This window comes from Castor canadensis, chromosome 1, assembly GCF_047511655.1.
Source record: "Castor canadensis chromosome 1, mCasCan1.hap1v2, whole genome shotgun sequence".
Taxonomy (NCBI): domain Eukaryota; kingdom Metazoa; phylum Chordata; class Mammalia; order Rodentia; family Castoridae; genus Castor; species Castor canadensis.
The window spans coordinates 29,734,768-29,756,136 of record NC_133386.1 but is presented as its reverse complement, the minus strand read 5'-3'; the positions used below and the strand labels follow the sequence as shown (position 1 = coordinate 29,756,136).

General features: G+C 37.5%; 1 long non-coding RNA gene across 1 annotated transcript; it reads right to left on the bottom strand.

Moving 5' to 3' along the window:
* Positions 1 to 434: 434 nt before the first annotated feature.
* On the bottom strand, positions 435 to 20,722 carry LOC141423347 (uncharacterized). Its single transcript, XR_012448142.1, has 3 exons — positions 20,424 to 20,722; positions 19,783 to 19,919; positions 435 to 633 (listed from the first exon to the last, which is right to left on the bottom strand). It is a non-coding gene; the product is annotated as an uncharacterized lncRNA (long non-coding RNA).
* Positions 20,723 to 21,369: the final 647 nt, after the last annotated feature.

Here is a 21,369-nt window from a genome sequence, read left to right as displayed (position 1 = left end):
CAAGTCTATCTCCCACCAAAACCAGTGCTGGACTTTGCAATGGTGGGAATATTTGTGCACCCCCCAAAATTCATGTGCTGAATCCTAATCTCCAGTGCAATAATGTTCAGAGTTAGGGCCTTTGGGTCATAAGGGCTCTATTTTCTCGAATGGAATTAGTGCCCTTATAAGAGAAGTCATAATGAGCTTGTTGGTCCTTTTTGTCCTTCCACCATGTGAGGACACATAGAAGAAACCATCTATGAGGAACAAGCCCTCTTCAGACACTGAATCTGATGGTGCCTTGATCTTAGACTTTCAAGCCTCCAGAACTATTAGCAATAAATTTTGATTGTTTATGAACTACAGTCTAGGATATTTTGTTATAACATCCTAAATTAACTAAGACAGTCTTCAACTAAAATACAGTGAAAAACAAAGGCTTTTAGGCAGAGGATTGACTTGAATAAATTTGTATTTCCAAAGATCAGCCTGGATAGAGGGGGTGAGAAAGGATGTGAAGAGATCACTTTGCACTAGTCCAGGTGAAGTTATGAGGGCCAGGAATGCTGGTAGTTTTCAACACTAATGTTGGCAGGGAACATGGAAGAAGTGATGAGAAGGTGGAATCACAGAAGTTGATGATGGATTATCCTGTGTGGAAGATGAGACAGAAGAAGGTATCAATAATCAGCCGTGGGTTTCTGACTTCTGCCATAAGTTGCTCCAGAAGACTGAGGCTTGCTTGCTCAAGCCCTTGGCTTGTATCCTTAGGAACAGGAGCATCTCAATTTTGAGACTCATGAAAATATGGACATAATTAACAAGTTAATATTCATACCTGTGCAATTAAGTCTTCTATGCATATTACAAAGATACTAGACCATGTAGCTACAATAGTTTAAGCATCTCTGAAAGGACATCATTCATCTAACAAAGAAAGGCATTCAGAAGTTTCTCCATTAAAAAATATTTCTACCACAGGGCAATGAAGGCATATTCGTGTGAAGCAATGGAGAAATGTCAGTCAGAAAGACCTGGATTCCATCAAATTATCTCTGCCATGAATGAATTAATTTGGGCATATCATCACTCCAAAATAAGCTCATCTAGTTTTATGTCTATAAAGACAGACAATGCTATCCCCTAGACACATCATGATGGGAATTGACTGTGATGCCCATGTCAATCCCTCAACCTACCTCCCTCGTATGCAGTGAATCTTTCTCTTTAAATTGGAGGGGGTTGTGAATTACCATATTTGCTTATAAGAATCAAGTACAAGTGTAAACAGTCTGATCCTTCACACTTTGGTGTAAATTATTTTATTGCCTTTTAAATAAAAATAGTACTTTTTGAGGCTAATACTGGGGAAATGAGTTTGTAATTTTGTAAGTACTTAATATTCAGTGCAGAATACAAAAGAGCATATTAACCTGTATTTCTGTGAAATTACCAAATGTGTTAAAATATTAAACATAACTTTATCACACTGGAATATGGACTTTTAAAGAGCATAATGTTTTCACTCCATCACTTTGAACTTCTTTAAATGTCTGTCCATATACATAGCACGGTTTCATAGTTCCATCAAAATGGTGACAAAAATATGGATCGAAACCCGTTATAATTAAAAAAAAGTATCAGAATCTCAAAAATTGTCATTACCTTGAAATTTGTGTTTGGTTTTTATTTATTAAAATACATATAGTTCATAGGCTTTAAAATCATTTTATGACACATTACAGGGATTTTCGTGGTCACTGGGTTACCACATATAATTGGGATTGATAGCTGACAATTCACTGAAAGTTCACACCGCACAGAACATAAAGACTCATTTCTCTTGAAGGATTAGGTTAAAGTGCACATCTAAATGACCAGTTTAGATGATTTTACTTAAACAAAATGAAAGAAAAAGGACTATAACCTGGAGCACAAAAGAGATACAAAGTAGAGCGTTATTAATGAGGGTTGATATTTTGCATTAGTACGTGCGTGGTAGAGTGTGGGGGGGGTGCGATCTTACTTCACCCTCATAACTTTCATGTGAAGTGGAGGAGATTGCTTCTGCCCACACTTATACAGGCAGAAAGAAGCAGAATTGGGATCATCTGTGAATCTGGATCCAACCTAACTGTGCTATTCTGCCTCTAGGTACCCACTTCTCTCCAACATCTAGTTTACTGAAAGGAGAAAAGAGTCACAATAAAGAAACAATCCCTTTCTGCTTCAGAGCTGGCTATATTGCAGTCAACAAGATCAAGTCTTTTATTTGGAGCCAAAATTTAAATCTATAAGACAGCTTAAGGAAGAAATATATTAGTTCAAATGAACAGAGAAAAACTTCAATCCAACATTGCATCTGTTGGTTTGCTTAAGCCTCACCATAAAAATATACACTACTTAGCAAATTTCTAATAAACCACATAAAATTTCATATTAAGCCAGTGACCAATGCTATATGAAGAAACCAAGGAAAAAGCCATTGGTATTCTTTATTAGAAAAGTGATAGTCACCTTAAAAGAGTGAATTCAAAATACTGGTGAGGAAAGAATTCTGATTGTAGGGCAAGAACAGGTAGGAGTGGGGGTTACACATATTACATACTCAAAGTTTCATCTTTTTCTGGGGGAGCAGGTAGAGGGAACAGATAAACCACAGACTTGCTCAGGGGTTCTTCTGTGTCATCAAGTGAGCCTGTCACAACAACAGGGTCACCATGGAACCTTTCGCTGGAGTCTCAGCAAAAAAGCATGCTCTCCTTTTCCCTCCAAGGTTATATGTGGACAAAGATATGTCTGGACCATCATAGAAACTCTGATTCCATTTGCAGCCTGAGAATCTGGAACTCAAACCAGCAGGAGACAGAGAGAAATGTGGAGTGAATTCCAATAATTAATTTAAGCTCTAAACCTCACTGTGCTGAGCCTGCGATATCCTTGGACTTTTCACCTATAAAAGCCAATAAATCACACCACCTTCATTCTTTAATCATGGTGGGTTTTCTGTTACTTGATGCAAAAACCTATTCAAAAGGCCTATTTTTACTTGAGACTCCATCTACATAATGTACAATACCTTAAAGCAAATTTCACAGTTAATCCTAAAAAATTTAGTTTGGCCATTAATTTCAGTGGCTGTCCCATAGCTCTTACAAAAACAGCTTGCTAACCAATACTGAAATAACATTGAGCGTTTTGAATTTCACCTCCTCTCCTTTGCTTAATGAGTAGTGAAAAGTCCCAAAAGGTGAATGAGGAAAATAGCTGGATAATCAATCCCAAAGGCTAAAGCAGTGAACCCCAAAGATATTAAGTTAAGTCAGTAAAAACTTGTTTGGCCTTCCTGAAGTTATCACACTCAACAGGTTAATCTTTGTAGCATATGGCTAGAGAGTGGACAGTACATTTTCTTGTGAGAGTTGAAATGTGAACTATTCAGTACTATCAAACAAAGGCAATCTTCATTATAAATATAAATCTGTTTCCACATTATTCTAGAAGACATGACTTCATAATACTTATGGCTTTGTGTCAGAGTTTTTCCATCAGACCATGAAATAAATAACAATATTTGATCCACAAAAATGAAACTTATGCAATACAGATGTAAGTTAAAAAAACACAGTACTTAAAAATACCTAGAACCACCATTCACCATAAAAATTACAATATTATCAATACCAAAGAATCTACTTTTGTGCTCCTCCCCCCTTCCTTCCCCTCACCTCAGTAAAAATCACCATTTTGAACTTTGTGATCAACCATCTCATACATTTCTATATAATGTCATCACATATATATGTGTCCCTAAACAATCATACTGTATGCAGTTTTCTGTGACTTGATTTTTCATTCAGGATGCCTGTGATTCAACATGTGCCATACTTATCCCTGATGTCGAATGCACCTTTAGGTCATGTAATTTCCTCTGTTTTCTGTCATGTATTGTTATTCACTTTGTTTTACCTTTCTTTATTCTCTTTGGAACCTGGGAATTAAAGACAGGGACAATATAGCCCAGATAATGTGTGGTGAAAAGATTATAGAAATAACATAGTTTCTTTCTCTAGGGTTACTGCTATAAAAAAAAAGCTGTTGTCTCCACTACAGCCTTTCCAGAACAAACTGCAGTGGGTCTTCCTAAGAAACCTGAGTAGAAACTATGAGGAGCACTGTTACGGTGCTCAGAAGCGAAAGGAAAGTACTTACCTTCTTTTTCTTTAAATCCCTTAACTTATAGTTGCTGATACTAATTTCAAGAACGCTGACATTTAGTGGGTCTGTGTTTCTACACCATGCCAAATATCTCATTAAAAATTGAAATACAAGAATACCATTCAGCAACTAAAAGGAACAGAACTCTACTATGTGGATGACCCTCAAAAATATTACGCTTCAATTTTATTATATGTGCTGCCTAAGCAAGCACTCAAAAACATTATGCTAAGTTAAAGACGGAAGATGCAAGTGAGCACAGATTCTATGATTGTATACTTCACATTTTAAATACTATGTATAGATAGGAAAAGTTTCAGACAGACAGCGCATCAGTAATTGCCAGGGTAGAAGCAGCAGTGAAGATGAACTTAAAATGGGCAGGTGGAACATTGTGAGGAGAGCACAATGGTGACATTGGATTGTAGTGATGACAGTTGCACCACTGTATAAATTTACTGAAATCATTGAGTTGTAAGGATGAATTTTATAACATGCAAATCATACTTTAATAAAGCTGCCAAATATTGAAATGCTGAAGTATTAAATCTGGTTCATTTTTTTCATTTCAATTAATGCAATCTATAGATTGGCCCTTTTTAAAAACAACTCAGTCTACTAAATTTTAACACATACACAGACTGTCTGTGTACCTTGTCTGAAGTAAAACTAGAATGGGAAAAATGTAGCAACTTGAGAAGACCTGCCAGTGAAGATGGCATCTGAGAGGATAAGAATGAGCTTGATTGCTTGCTAAGGGCCTAGAACACAGCGTTGGAAAGAAAACCACCACTCCAAGTAGAAGCAGAGAAATCCTACAGCAGCAGCAGATTTCCCAAGGGATCTTGTGTCAGGATGAGGAAGGATTACAGGAAACATCTAACACTTTATTTTCCTTCCTGGGGCTCTGGGAGAGGTTTCAGTAACCCAGTGGACAGGTCAATAGCTACTTGCACTATAGAGTTACCCACCACCTTCATTATAACTTATGTCTTGCCTATTCTTTTTTAAAACCTTTTTCCTTTTGTCAGAGGCACTTACAGTTTTTGTTTTCACAAGTTTGCACCTCTCAGTCAAGTTCAGTTGGTGAGGAGGTGGTCACTAATTAAAGTAGGACATTGCACAACATATCTTTAAAGGAAATCAGCCCATAGAAAACCAGGAATAAAAGGATGATTTAGCCAAATCAGTCCCACTCTCTAGATGTAATTTTAAATGAAACTGCCTTTTTATCTTAATATGGCCAGAACTAATGCTAATTATCAGAAAAGAAATATCAAATGTTTTACAGTGTTGAGATGAAAGGTTTACATCATTTAAGCTCTTTCCCAAAATGCCAGACTGCCTGTTTTCTTTGTATTTTTGAAGAAAATTTGGCAAGATTATCCTAAAGATGAAAATGCCTGATAGTTTAACAGTTATAGAAACAATGTAAGTGAATTATATTGATAGAAGTTTAACATTTCAGAAACAAGTTAATCAAAAATAAATAAATAAATAAGGTGCTAGCCCTCTCAACATTTTCCCTATGGGGAACTTTTTAAGACTAGTGTACAGCTGTCTTATAAATACTTACCAGCCTAGTGGGCATGATAATTTTCTTTCATGTTATGAAAACATTATTTTTTTAAATAGACATGTTACTTGATTTATAAATTCACAAGTATCCTAGGATATGATAAAGTATGTTTTATCCCACATATCATTATTTATAAGTGACGAACAAAAAATGAGGCAGTCAGTAGCACTTTCAGTGTCGTAAGTCACATAAAATGTGAAGTTTTTGTTTTGTTTTGTTCTGTTTCATGGTAGTGAGTTTTTAACTCAGCTTTGCACTTTCCAGACAGGGGTTCTCCGACTTTGAGTTGCACCTCCAGCCCTTTCTTGGTTGGTTGTTTTTTAAAAAGAATCTCACTCTATGCTCCAGTTGGTCTGGACTGCAATCCTTCTATTTTCATTTCCCTGTATAGCTGATATGACAGGTGTGACCCACCAGGCCCAGTCATTGTTTGAAATGGGGTCTTGAGAAATTTTGCCTGAACTAGTCTCAAACCACAATCCTCCCAATGTCAGTCTCCCAAGTACCGAGGAGTGTGCCACCAAGCCGGGACTAAAATGTGTGTTATTTTTGTATACCAATGTTTCATTTTTTTTAAGTAGATCTAAACTGAACACACTATATTCATGTTGCTTTAAAAGGCTTTTTTTAATCTAAAAAAGAGTATATCCTTACCTTTCTGTGTTTGTGTAGAATAATGGAAATTGAAAGAGCCCAGTAGAAAAAAAAAGTCATTGATCAGGGGTTTCTTTTTTACAGCTATAAAATTTATTATAAACTTTAAGAAATGGAAATACTGCTAACCTTCATAATTTATATAAAGTTTCTAAGGCTATTTACTTTGGTGGGAAGTCTACGAGACTTTTGATCCAATGGATAAAAGTTCATAACTGATAATGAAGTGAACAACATTTATTTTAAGGTTATTCATCATTAAAATATTGACTATGAATACATTCTAAAAGAAGTCAAAGAAAGAATAGAGTTTGTAAAACAATTGGAATCAAGTAGAATAACTTGGTACAAATTAAAAAATTGAAGCCTTTCATGCTTTTCTTGACAAAACAATAGGCTGTATTTTACATTTTTTTCTCCTTAAAAACAAAATGGTAACTAATACTTGTAATAGTAGATTTGCTTCTTAGATGATTTTTAAGACTTAATTTTTATAAAATGAAAATATGAATATGAATGCACATGTGAAAATTAAAATAAAATGTGTGCATTTGAGTAAAACTACCATAGAGGATTCATGATTTTATTACCTCCCCTACATAATGGGAAATAATAAGCAAATATTATTAAAGAAACATGTCATTTTTTCCTTCTATCATAAAAGTTTAAGATCTCTAGTGCTTCTTAGCCTTGGGCTAAAATCAAACGTAAAAATTTAAAGTCTCTATTCTACAGTGCCATTTTCCAAAGTATTTTTGTTGCTTTGTTAAAAACATGCCTGGTTGGTTTGTTGAATGAGGGTTCCCCCTCATCATCACCAGTGACAAAAATTGGCTCCATTATCCATAAAAATCCAATATAAGTCTAAATTTCTTCATGATACAACCATGTGATTAAATACCTTTTTTTACCCATTTTGATTCTTTCACCCCATAGAACCCCAACTTGAGATCTGTGCCTATGATCATATGTTGTCTAAATCACAAAGCAAAAATTGAAACATAAAGTGAATTGAATAATATGCCCCCAAAATCCATGTCCACCATGGACTTCAGAATTTGATTTTATTTGAAAATAGGATATTTGCAGGTGTAATTAAGATAAAGATCAAGACTGGACCATACTCAATTAGAGTGGGCCCTAGATCCACAGGCTTTCTAAAAGATGAGAAAGACAGAGAAATTCAGAAAGAAGAAAGCTATATTGGTAGGGATTCTCCAGAGAAAAAGAACCAACAGATAAATAAATGTATATTATACATGTGTATAATTTACACGTGTGTATATGAAGAGATTTGTTCCTGTGTTTGTAGAGGCTAACAGCTCCCAGGATCTGCCATCTGCAAGGTAGAGACCCAAGAAAGCCAGTGATAGTTTCAGTGCAAACTTAGTGCCTCAGAACCAGAGGATCCAATGCTGTAAACTCAGTGTGAATGCAAAGGTCTGAGAACCTGGAGTGCCAATGACCAGGGGCAGGAGAAGATGAATGTTCCAGCTCAAGCAAAGAATAAATTTACCCTTCTCCTTCCTTTTTGCTGTGTTAAGACCTTTGATAGTCTGGAAGATGCCCACTCGTTCAGTGAAGATGGTCTTATTTACTCAGTACACTGATTCAGATGCTAATGTCTTCTAGAAACACCTTCCAAGAGACACACAGAAGCAATGTTTTATCTGCTGCCTGGGCATCCCTTAGCCATGTCAAGATGGAGTCAAGAGATTGGAGCCATTCTGCCAGAAGTCCAAGAACACCAGATGCAAGAGAATTGAAAAAGGAAAGGAAGGATTTTCCCTCCTGAGACTTCAGAGGATCCAGGGCCCTGACAACACCTTGATTTGGGGCTGCTGGTCTCCAGACCTGTGAGAAAATAAATTTCTATTATTGTTAAGACCCTCAGTTTATGGTACTTTGTTGTGGCAGCCTAGGAAACTAATACAAGTATTGTGCTTTAAAATCTCAAAACATACTCATCATTCATGAAGATAAGAATATTCAAGATATTCACCTCTCTTTATAAAAATCAAATTGTAGGCCAGAATTCTAGAACTGGACAGTTTTGATTCTAGGCTAGACCATATATTTTTACTGAAACCTAAAATTAAAAGTTGATACTACAATACCAAAGAACTGGCATCTGATCTTCTTCACTGTAAATATTTACCCTTTTTTTCTAAAAAAAAAAAAGCTCAAGTATTTTTTTAGAATTGGATGCTTACCTAGACAAAGAAGGAAATCATTTAATAATGGAATTCTATCATTTTTAACCACAAAAATAATCAAAGAGATGTTAACCTAGCATAAATTTTAAAAGAAATATAAAAATAGTTGCATCTGAACTTTAGTCGTTTTTAAAAAGTACAGATGTCCCTAGTACTACCAAAAAAAAGGGTAGATGTTACATGGCAAAGAAAGTTGTAGATTTTGCTTCTAAAGTCAAATATTTGGTGACATAGTGAGTTACTATGAGACCCTTACATAACATGCTAGATCTTTATTCCACATGTCTGGACCTAATGAATTTAATTTGGAGTAAAAAACATTAAATCACCAAAAAGTGAAGGGAAGGACTGAAGTAATTGTAGCTTAACACTGAAAAAATTTTTAATTCTATGACAGACCACAGGATACCTTTCATACAAAATAATAGAACTCTAAATTTTAGTAAAAAAACTCCTCTGCCCCCCACACAGACATTTTTTTACTACTTAGCTATTAGAGAGGGGGCTGTTTTGTTGTTTTTGTTAAAAGTCTTATATTCTATATCTTACCCTTGTCCCAAAATGAAAATGGAAAAAATGAATGCTACTGTTAAAAAGGACTATAGAAATAATGATTATAGCAACAATTGCCATAGTAACCACAATATTTATAAGTGTCTATGTTGATCAGTAAGTGATATCATTTCACACATACCATCTCAACTAATGCTAGGTGACCCATCCTGATGTCAGGGAAGACCCTAAAACCAGCAAAGTTAAAGGACTTGCCCAAATTCACACTATGGTTAGTGATACAAGCAGAACTTGGACATAGTGCAGGAGTGATATACTGAGCAACAGTAATTTAAGAGAAAAGTATAAAAATCATAATTGCACTAAGGACTTTCATGTTTTATTATAGGATGTGAGCTTTAGACATTTAGCTCACTCTTCTGTCCAAATTCATTTGAGAAGCATTAGACCCTTCCTGGGCAAATTACTTCATCATAGTCATCTTTGCAATTAAGTTAAAAGAAAAAAAGAACTTATTTATTCATGTGAAAGGAGGAAGTTTAGTATCTGCCTAACATTCTAGCTTAAAATAATACTGGCTTTATCTAAAATATGTCAGAGTGACCAGTTGAAAAGACCCCAGTGCAGTCAATCAACCATTTGTTTTGCCTATGGAGTAACCCCTCAAAAACATTTGGCAACTGTTATTACTGAATTGGTCTAACCCATGTCTATTTTTGTGTGGGAGATACGGGTGTACTCAAATGCACTGGATGAAGAATTCCTAAATTCTTCTACTAATGGTTCTTTAAAATTGATTTAGAACTTCTAACTAAGGAATCCTCCTTTCTCTTTGTAAATTTTAGGAATGAGAATCAGATGACCTTTTTCAGCAAAGAGCACAAATCTGTATGCACAACCCTTCATCATAATGATTCTTCAAAAAGGAAAACCAAGCCATACCAAAGCCTGCAATTTCGTGTTGCTACTCTGGCTTGTCATTGATAGAACATCTGCAGTACACTCTCAAATGACCGAAGAATCCTAGGAATATCTTATCTTAATCTTGAGTTGGGTGAAAGTTAAAACATTAATACCATAACAAACCATTTTCCAGTTATAATTCCTAATGGTAATCTCTATGAACTGAATTGTATACCCCTAAAACTGATATGTTGAAGTCCTAACCCCTAACATGGCTGTATTTGGAGACAAGGTGTTTAGGAAGTAATTAAGTCTAAATAAGATCATAAGGAGAGGATCCTAGTTTGATAGGCCTGGTGATCTTATAAGAGGAAGAGATCTCTCTAGACTTCTCTCTCTTTCTCTCTCTCTCTCTCTCTCTCTCTCTCTCCCTCCACATTCAGAGTCAGAGAAAAGGCCATAGGCCATGTGAGAACACAGTGAGAGAGTGTGACAACTGCAAGCCGGGTAGAGAGCCCTCACCAGAACCCAACCATGCTAACACCCTGACCTTGACCTTTCAGCATTCATAACTGTAAGAAAATAAAATATTGTTTATGTAAGCCACTCAGTCTATGGTATTTTGTAATGGTAGCCTGAGTTGGTTAAGAAGGAACCCTCTTACACTGTTGGTGGGAATGTAGACTAGTACAACCACTCTGGAAAAAAATTTGGAGGCTACTTAAAAAGCTGGACATCGATCTACCATTTGATCCAGCAATACCACTCTTGGGGATATACCCAAAAGACTGTTACTCCAGAGGCACCTGCACATCCATGGTTTTTGCGGCACTATTCACAATAGCCAAGTTATGGAAACAGCCAAGATGCCCCAGCACTGACGAATGGATTAAGAAAATGTGGTATCTATACACAATGGAATTTTATGCAGCCATGAAGAAGAACGAAATGTTATCATTCGCTGGTAAATGGATGGAATTGGAGAACATCATTCTGAGTGAGGTTAGCCTGGCTCAAAAGACCAAAAATCGTATGTTCTCCCTCATATGTGGACATTAGATCAAGGGCACACACAACAAGGGGATTGGACTTTGAGCACATGATAAAAGCGAGAGCACACAAGGGAGGGGTGAGGATAGGTAAGACACCTAAAAAACTAGCTAGCATTTGTTGCCCTTAACGCAGAGAAACTAAAGCAGATACCTTAAAGCAACTGAGGCCAATAGGAAAAGGGGACCAGGAACTAGAGAAAAGGTTAGATCAAAAAGAATTAACCCAGAAGGTAACACCCACGCACAGGAAATCAATGTTAGTCAATGCCCTGTATAGCTATTCTTATCTCAACCAGCAAAACCCCTTGTTCCTTCCTATTATTGCTTATACTCTCTCTACAACAAAATTAGAGATAAGAGCAAAATAGTTTCTGCTGGGTATTGAGGGGGGGAGCGGGAGGGGGTGGAGTGGGTGGTAAGGGAGGGGGTGGGGGCAGGGGGGAGAAATGAACCAAGCCTTGTATGCACATATGAATAATAAAAGAAAAATGAAAAAAAAAAAAAAAGAAAGTAAACTTCCATCAAATCTTGAAAGTCTGTTAGAAGAATTTAAATTTTAAAAAAGCTTTCTCCCACTCTTACCTTGTATGTACACCTGCTGTATAACTAGTCTGATAGAAGTTGAACAAGCACTGCAGAAGGATATCGTGAATAACGATGGATGTTTGTAAATTGCTTTAACAACCCACATATTTTTACTGATCTATCATCAAAAACAGTAGTTTTACAAAACTGTTCTCCTGAAGGTAAATTGGTGAAAACATTAGTTGGAGTGGTTCATGCTGGTGCATGTTCACACATGAAGACAGACATAAGTTGTTCAGGAGTTTTCAACTGATTCTGAGCTCCAGTTGTGAGCTGAAGCTCCCACAACTTGATCTGGATGAATTAAACTCTCAGAGAACTTGTGTCTGCATATCATTGAAGCTAACTTATTGATAAAGTGAACTTCTTATCAGAATGAACCAAAATATTCAAGTTTTTTATTTAGTTAACTTTATCTTTTATGCTTTAAATGTACTAGCAGAGACTTCTGAATTGGCTCCCCTCTTTTTACTCATAAGTCCCCGAACCCCAAGTTTTCTTTGCAGGTAAAGAGCACATTTTCTAAATATTTCCCTATTTTCCTTGCAACTGAAGAGGCCAGTGGATGGAAGCAGAGATGGTTTGTGTAACTGTACGAATCAGTTGGCCTTACATCCTCTTTCCTGCTTTCTGAACACTGATGAGGATATGCTAACTTCAGATAAGTTTATCACTTCCCAAAGGATGATGGAGTAGCAAGACAGAATATGTTATGGTCTAAGACATTCATTAATTCTTTCATTCATTGAACATCTACTTATTAAGTATGTATTATATTGATCAGCTCTGCTTTGGGCCCTGAGTAGACAACTGAGCAAGATACATCAAGTCCCTGACTTATGAAACATTCACTATAGTTGGGGAATGAGGCAGGGATAGCAAGAAGGTATGGAGAAAGAAAGATAACAACAAAGTAAGCAAAGATTTTAGAAATAATTTCAGGACATATTACTAGGTAAGAGTGAGAGCTTAGGAAGCAGAGATTAGGAGGATCACAGTTCAAGACCTGCCCAGGTGAAAAGTTAGCAGACCCCATCTCAACTAACCAGCCAGGGATGGTGGTGCACATCTGTAATCACAGTAACAAGAGGTGCATAGGTAAAAGGATCGTAGTCGAAGGCTGGCCCCTGGGGAAAACATGAAACCCTACTGGAAAAAACAACTAAAGCACAAAAAGGCTTGGGGCACACCTCAAGTGGTAGAGTGCCTGCCTATTGAGTATGAGGCCCTGAGTTCAAACCCTGGTATCACCTAATAATAATAAATAAAGTGGAGGTCCAAGGTCAGGTTATCTCTTTAAATCCAGGCCCTAGCATTTGCCCATTATAGTAACTGGCTATAATAACTGGCCTTGAAGGATGACTCCCTCCTCACATACACACACACACATTGAACCCCACCTCCTGGTGTTCACAGTACTCTATAGCTCCCTTTCCTCTGGATCTCAGCAGGCCAAAGACATCACTCTCATCCAATGGAACGAGGCAGAAGTTATGCCGTGGGGTTTCCAAGGCTCTGAAGATTCCAGCTCCCACCTGGGTCTTGTGGAGCACTCACTGTGATGGAAAGTAATGCCCAGGTAAGACATTCGCTACCTGAGACTGCAGGTGGAGGAAGCCATGCAGAGAGGCTGGGAGGTGCTGGCCCAGTCCTAGCTGTAGCTGAGTCTACAGGTGTGCATGAAAAAATTGCCTTTGCCATTCAAGAACCTTCAGATGACTCCAGCCCCCGATGCGCTCTGGCCCCAGAGCACGACACACCAGGGAAGAACTACACAGTGGTTCAGGCATCAGAACTGTCACTGCTATCTCCTAAGAACAGAATTCTTTTTTTCTTCATGGTCCTACAATTCTTTTTTTTCTTTCTTTCTTTTATTTTATCATTTTTACATTTACTTACATGTGTATACATGTTTTGGGCTGCCCCGCTCCTCCCTCACCCTTCCAGGCAGGACCTGTTCTGCCCTCTTGTTCTCTGATTTTGTTAAAGAGAAAACATAAGAGATAATAAGAAAGACAAAGCGGTTTTGTTAGCTTGAAATAAAGATAACTATACAGAGAGATTCCTAGCATTGCTTCCATGCACATGTGTATTACAGCCTGAACTGATTCATCTCTACCTGACCTTTTCACTACTTCCTGGTCCCCTTCCCATAGTGGCCTCAGCCAGTGTAAGATTACTATATTCACTCCTCAACAGTGAGCACATGAACCATATCCAAGTTTTAGGTTTCCTTCCCTTTCCCTATTCCTCCCATACACGTTCTCCCCTTAGCGTGTGACCCATGCCCAATAATATTACTGAACTTGTTTTAGGTCTATAATCCACATATGAGGGAGAACATGCGATTTTTGGTGTTTTGAGACTAGGCTAACTTTGCTTAAGATGATGTCTCCAGTTCCATTCATTTACTTCTTTGTGGCTGAATAAAATTCCATTGTGTTAATCCATTTTCTAAATCCGTTCGTCAGAAGTGGAGCATCTTGGCTGTTTCCATAGCTTGGCTATTGTGAATAGTGCTGCAGTAAACATGGGTGTGCAGGTGCCTTTTTAATAACCCGAGTCTCATTCTTTCAAGTATATCCCTAGGAGTGGGATTGCTGGATCATATGGCAGATCTAGTTTAGTTTTTTAAGAAGCTTCCATATTGTTTTCCAAAGTGGTTGTACTAGCTTACATTCCCACCAGCAGTAGATGAGGATTCCTTTTTCCCCTGCATCCTCGCCATCATTTGTTGCTGGTGGTGTTTTTGATGATAGCTATTCTAACAGGAGTGAGGTGGAATCTTAGTGTGGTTTTGATTTGCATTTCCTTTATGGACAGGGATAGTGAGCATTTTTTCATGTGTTTTTAGCCATTTGGAGTTCTTCCCTTGAAAAAGTTATGTTTAGTTCAGTTGCCTACTTCTTTATTGGCTCATTGATTTGGGGGGGAGTTTAGTTTTTTGAGCTCCCTGTATATTCTGATTATCAATCCTTTGTCTGATGTATAGCTAGCAAATATTTTCTCCCACTCTGTCAGTGGTCTCTTCAATTAAGAGACCATTTCTTTTGTTGTGCAGAAACTTTTTAATTTCATGTAGTCTCATTTGTCCATCCTTTCTCTTAGTGGCTGGGCTTCTGGAGTTCGACTGAGGAAGTCTTTGCCTATACCTATTGCTTCCAGAGTATTCCCTACTCTTTCATTTACTAACTGCAAGGTTTTGGGTCTGATATTAAGGTCCTTAATCCACTTTGAGTTGATACTAGTACAGGGTGATGGCAGGGATCTAATTTCAGTTTTCTGCAGGCAGATAACCACTTTTCCCAGCAACATTTGTTGAAGATGCTGTCTTTTCTCCATTGGATGTTTTTGGCGCCTTTGTCAAAAATAAGGTGGATGTAGCTGTGTGGATTCATATCCGGGTCTTCTATTCTGTTCCACTGGTCTTCATACCTGTTTTTGTGCCGGTACCACGCTGTTTTTATTGCTATGGCTCTGTAGTATAGTTTGAAGTCAGGTATTGTGATACCTCCAGCGTTGCTCTTTTTGCTCAATATTGCCTTGGCTATTCATGGTCTTTTGTGTTTCCAAATGAACTTTAGAGTTGACTTTTCATTCTCTGTGATGAATATCATTGGGATTTTGATGGGAATTGCATTAAACATTGCTTTTGATAGCATAGCCATTTTTACTATGTTGAGTCTGCAAACCCATGAGCATGGGAGATATTTGTACCTTCTGTAGTCTTCCTCAATCTCTTTCTTCAATGGTTTGTAGTTCTCCTTGTAGAGATCATTTACATCCTTTTTAAAGTTTATTCCTAGGTATTTGATTTTTTTAAGGCTATTGTAAATGGAATTATTTTCCTATATTCTTTCTCAATTTGATCATTGCTGGTTTATAGAAAGGCCACTGATTTTTGTAAGTTGGTTTTGTATCCTACTACTTTGGTAAAGCTATTTATGGTGTCTAGGAGTTTTTGGGTGAAGTTTTTTGGGTCTTTGAGGTATAGGATCACATCATCTGCAAATAGAGATACTTTGACTATTTCTTTACCTATTTGTATTCCTTTTACTTCTTCTTGCCTAATTGCTCTGGCTAGGAATTCCAGTACTGTGTTGAATAGGAGTGGGGATAGTGGGCACCCTTGTCTTGTTCCTGACTTTAGGGGAAATGGTTTCAGTTTTGTCCCATTAAGTATGAAGTTGGATGTAGGTTTGTCATATATAGCCTTTATGATGTTGAGGTACATTCTTTCTATTCCTAGTTTTCTTAGAGCTTTTATCATGAAATGGTGTTGAATCTTATCAAAGGCTTTTTCTGCATTTATTGAGATGATCAAGCAGTTTTTGTCTTTGCTCTGTTAATGTGCTGTATTACACTTATTGATTTGTATATATTGAGCCATCCCTGCAACCCTGGGATGAAGCAGACTTGGTCATGGTGAATGATATTTCTGATATGTTGTTAGATTCAGTTTGCCATTATTTTATTGAGAATTTTTGCATTGATGTTCATTAAAGGAAATTGGCCTGTAGTTCTCTTTTTTGGATGTTTCCTTGTCCAGTTTTGGGATGAGTATAATGCTGTTTTCATAGAATGAGTTAGGAAGTGTTCCTTCCCTTTCTATTTTGTGGAAAAGTTTAAAGAGTGTTGGTATTAGTTCTTCTTTGAAGGTCTTGTAGAATTCACCTGAGAATCTGTCAGGTCCTGGACTTGTCTTTTTTGGGAGACTCTTTATTACTGCTTCCATTTCATTTCATGTTATAGACTAAAAACAGAATTGTTGACCATGTGGGGCCTCCTTGGCTCAGTCTTACCTAATCTTAAAGTATATTACTGTATGTCTCTATTTAAAAATGCTACATCATCTATAAATATGTCATGTTCCTGAGGTCAGGATTTACACTCTCAGGACTTTTTCACTGGCCCCAGGATCTAAATTCCTTGTCTCTGCTCCTCGGGGTTAAAACCACCTTCACAAGGAAACAACCTTGAAGAAGTAATTTCCAGAAGGAACCTTTGATTGTTCCTAATGCCCATCTTCTGATCTGACAGGAAGGAGCCTATATCTTTTTCATGCAGTTCAAAAAACATAACTAGCATATAAGAACTATACAAAGTTCTCCCATACAATCCACTATATATATATATATATATATATATATATATATATATATATATATATATATATATATATTCCATATTCCAGTACTGGGGTTTGAACCCAGGGCTTCATGCTTGTTAAGCAGATGGTCTACCCACTACCTGAACTACATTTCCAGCCCCTTTTTCCTCTGGTTATTTTGGAAATAGTGCCTCGCCTTTTGTCCAGGCCCACTTCTCTTCTTAGCTGAGGTAACAGGCATGTACCACCATACTAGCTTTTTTCTGTTGAGATGAGGGGATGTCCCACAAGCTTTTTAAATTTTTGCCAGGGCTGGCATGGATTCACAATCCTCCAGTCTCAGCCTCCTACATAGCTTGGAATAACAGGTGCAGGCCACTGAGCCCAGCTATTGGTTAAGATAGAGTCTCACCAACTTCTTGCCTAGGCTGGCCTCCAACCTCCATCCTCTCCCTCAGCCTCCCAAGTAGCTAGGATTGCAGGCATGACCCACCATGCCTGACTAAGATTTATACTTATTAGGAACACTTGGGAGTTTGCTTTCAAGCTTTATTATAAGATACAGAATAGTTATTACTCACGCAAGTTTTCTAAAGCTTCATTGTTATGGAGAAAAGCCTCTAGCACACACTCTGATTAAGAATTTCATTTCATATGGTGGTTTTTTTCTTTAGCAGTGATTAAAAAAAGATTCTAAATGAAATGAAAGAATGGGGGGCACAGAACCATGCACAATACTCGAGTTGTTCCATCTTTTTCCCTCTTTCCTAACATTAAAGAGGTATAATAAAATTATTCTAGTTCTAGAAAACAAGAGAATATTAACAGGTGGTAAAGTTTTTTACCACTCACTGTCTACCTGAGTTTTGTTCAGGCCACTTGCTCCTCAAGGTAAACCCTATTCTTCAGGAGCATAGGCTTAAAGGCCAGATTTGGTGACACATGCCTGTAATCCTAGCTGCTGAGAAGAAGAGATTAGAAGGACTGAAGCTCATTTGAGGCCACTCCAGGAAAAACTTAGCAAGACTCCATCTCAAACAAGCTAGGAGTGGTGACTCATATCTGTAATTCTAGCTACAGTGGAGGAGGTATACGTAGGACAATTGTGGTTGATAAGATCTTATCTGAAAAATAACTAAAGCAAAAAGGGCTAGAGATGTGGTTCAAGGTATAGAGTGCCTAAATAGCAAGTGTGAGGCCCTGCATTCAAGGCCCAGTGCCACTGAAAAAAAGCTTTAAATGCCACATCATGGAGCGTATGGAATGCAAGATTAACTCTTGGATTCAAACAACCATGAAGAGTCTTTCTTTAGACTTACGTTTTGTTTTTGTTTTTCTTTTTGTGCCGAATGTCTAGCATTTATGAAGTGTTTTCACATAGCATATTCTCATTACATATTTAAGGACTGAGTAAACAAAGTATTTACAAAGAGAAAACAACATATCAGTGAAGCACCAAAATATATTTCTATGCCATTTTGTTTAGTATGGAAACATTTCAGGTTCTGATTGTTCTTATTCATTTTCTAAATCATTGTAGGAACTTCTATAGTTCTTCTATAGTGAAAAAGACTGTTTCGAACACTTTCTTATGTATATTCACCCTGTCTTTCTTCTTTTAGTTACTATTTTTGTATTAATAAAGATCACATATCTTAGAGTTGAGGAATCAGGTCTGTAGCAGAGTGTTTGACTGAAATGCTCAAATCCCTGTATTAGATCCCTACCACTCTTTAGACTTTATTATTGGTATTTGCCAGCTTTAATTCTTAGTGTAGTCGTAGCTGACCCAGGATGCATTGCAGAAAATGTGAAAAGGGGGGTTAGGAAGCTTGCACACTCACTTCAGGTTACTGAGTGATTTTCACCTTGGGCTGCTGCAACACCCAGCATCACCATTACTGACTTCCTTGGGTAATAACCAGTCTCACTAAAGCCATATTCACTTTTACTGACAAAATACAACTCATAGGCACCACTATAATTTGTAACAAGGAAGAGGAGATAATAGTCAATTTCTGAAAGGACAATTTAATAAATAAGTAAAGTCAGACTTCAATGGGCTTAGAGCAGGAGGTGACAAGCCACCAGTCAGCAGCAAAGGAAAGGTACAGTAGCAAATGTAGAGAATAAAGAGGGAGGCATCAACTTGCATAGGATATCAGCAAATTGATAGTTGTTGTCATGAAATAAAAAGCATAAAACATATGGTGGTGTTAATTACAAATGAAGAAAAAAGAGAACTGGCACTTTCGCTGGTTTGCCAGAGGTGGGACCTCCTGATTACATGCCAGGGAGTACAAGAAAAAGAGGAAAATTTGAATTTGAAGGCAAATTTTCCCTCTTGGGCAAGATAAAGTGATGGCATACAAAGTCAGTTCAAAAGAACCCTGTGATGTTTCCCTTCCCATAAAAAAGGAAGCAAATTAGTCCATCCAAGTGTAACTGAATCAAATTTGAACTTCCTGAAAATTTATCAGTTGATAAAGCAGGATTTAAGTTCAAGGATGCATTCCAGGCCTAATCTTCATTTTACAACTTTTGGAGATAAATTTTCCTTCTCACGAAAATCTTTCAAAGACAGCCTTTCTTGCAAAACAAATTGTTAGAAGTGTGCAGCAAAACTGGCCAGATGCCCCTGAGACATAAGCTGTTACTTAAACGTAAGGTGAGAACTTTTAGAAGCTAGCTCCTACTTCCAAAGCACTGTGTGGAGCTCGGAAGCAGTAATGGCCAAAGCATTGCTCTTGTTATTGCAAGGGCTCATCGGCTTCTCAAAAGTGCTTCTCTTCTCACAGAATATAGTTTATATTTGGGGAGAATTTGGCACAGCTTAAGTTACAACTTAGCTGATTTGTTCAGCAGAATCCAACGATAAGTCATTTCCCCCAGCCATTTGTCCCTGTGAGTTTATCAGCAGGGACAGACACAAAATTCAGGAGAGAGAGAAAAAAAGTATTATTAACATACTTTCTCCAAGACTTCACACCAAGATAACTGAAACGACAGCCTTCTCCACATTTTGTTCCCCACAGGGTGGTCATTGCTTGCAGAATTTTAGAAACATCCAAAGTTCATTTTCAGGCTTTCCCAGTCTGAATGTGTCACTGCAGGATAAATAGACATGAAATTTAATTATTGCTTACATGGTTATAAAGAATGATAATTGTTAGACATAAAAGCTGGCTTATGGCATGAGGTTAATTTTGCACCCTTCTAGAAATTGCTATTTTTAAGTTTCTGTCCATGAAAAAACACACAGACAACAGCCATCTATTCAGTGGTACATATTAATGTGACTATCACTGTCCCCCAAATAGCCTGAACAGCCTGTCCACTGAGATGTAGCACAGAATGAGAATCAAAAAAATAAAAGAAGAAAAATATGTGACTCCAAGAAGAAAAATTGTCACCGCTAATAGCCTGGCCATATTTCGGATACTTAATTATCATCCTATTCCAGAGTCCACACATATGATTTGTGGTCATTTTGTAGAGTTCTCAGTACACACACACACACACACACACACACATATTTTATAAAGTACTGGCTAATGCCCATTTTCACATAGCTCTTAAGTTTAAAAATAACTTTAACTTTCATGTCTTACCAAGACTAAGAAAAAGGGAGGGCAAATCAAAGAAAACTAGTTTGGGAATCAGTGGATAAACTTCTAACAGACCCACTGGATGTTCTCTTTATGTTGTTTTGGGCCTCAGATTAAATTATTATAGTTTCTGTGTTGTAGTCCTGGGTCATTTGTGCATGAAGACAAAGGCAACTTCAACTTGATATTTCTGTCATCCCCGCTGTGGGAAGAGTCCTTTTCCTGGTTTATAACATCAATCACTCTTGCAATAAATCTTAGGAGTGGATATGGTCATTTAAACCTCCACCTGCACAAACAACAGAAAATAAGAGCTCATAAATCTCTACAGTGGTGATTAACAAATTTTGGATCCTCAGCAAAGATATTATAGGGGGGAGGTTCGCTAATTCATTAATAAAGACTGATTTGCTGACAATCTGTTTAGTTTACAGCATAGGGGGAAAGCAAACAAGACCCTGCTAACAAAACAAAACGTTAGAGGTTAGTGAATTCCCAGCTGAGCCCAAGATCTGAGATATGATATCTTAATGTAGCAGAGGGACTCAGACTCTGAGCCAAATGCTCAGAAGATGCTCTTAAGTTTTGCTCCAGCCCTTCATCCTTGACGTCTAATTTAAAGAAAGAAAACCTGGCACAGAATTAGTAAGAGATCCATGCACTTGGTCTCCCTGATTTTGTGGCATCAATTTCATCCAAGCCCTGAGTTCTGGCTCCCTTTGCTTGCCTACTCACACTCCAGCAGATTTTCTTAATCTCTAGGAAAGATGGTCCGAGCTGGGGTTAAGGATAGAAAAGAACCTTTCCCAATGCTACAATCCAGCTTTGTGTTTTTTAATGTCAGTTTTACAAGAAAAGCCCTGGCAGCAAAGAGGATGGGAGGAGAAGAGGAAGACTGCAGCACTGGAAGGAAGTTTGCATCACAAGAAGTCCCAGGGCAAAGTGATGT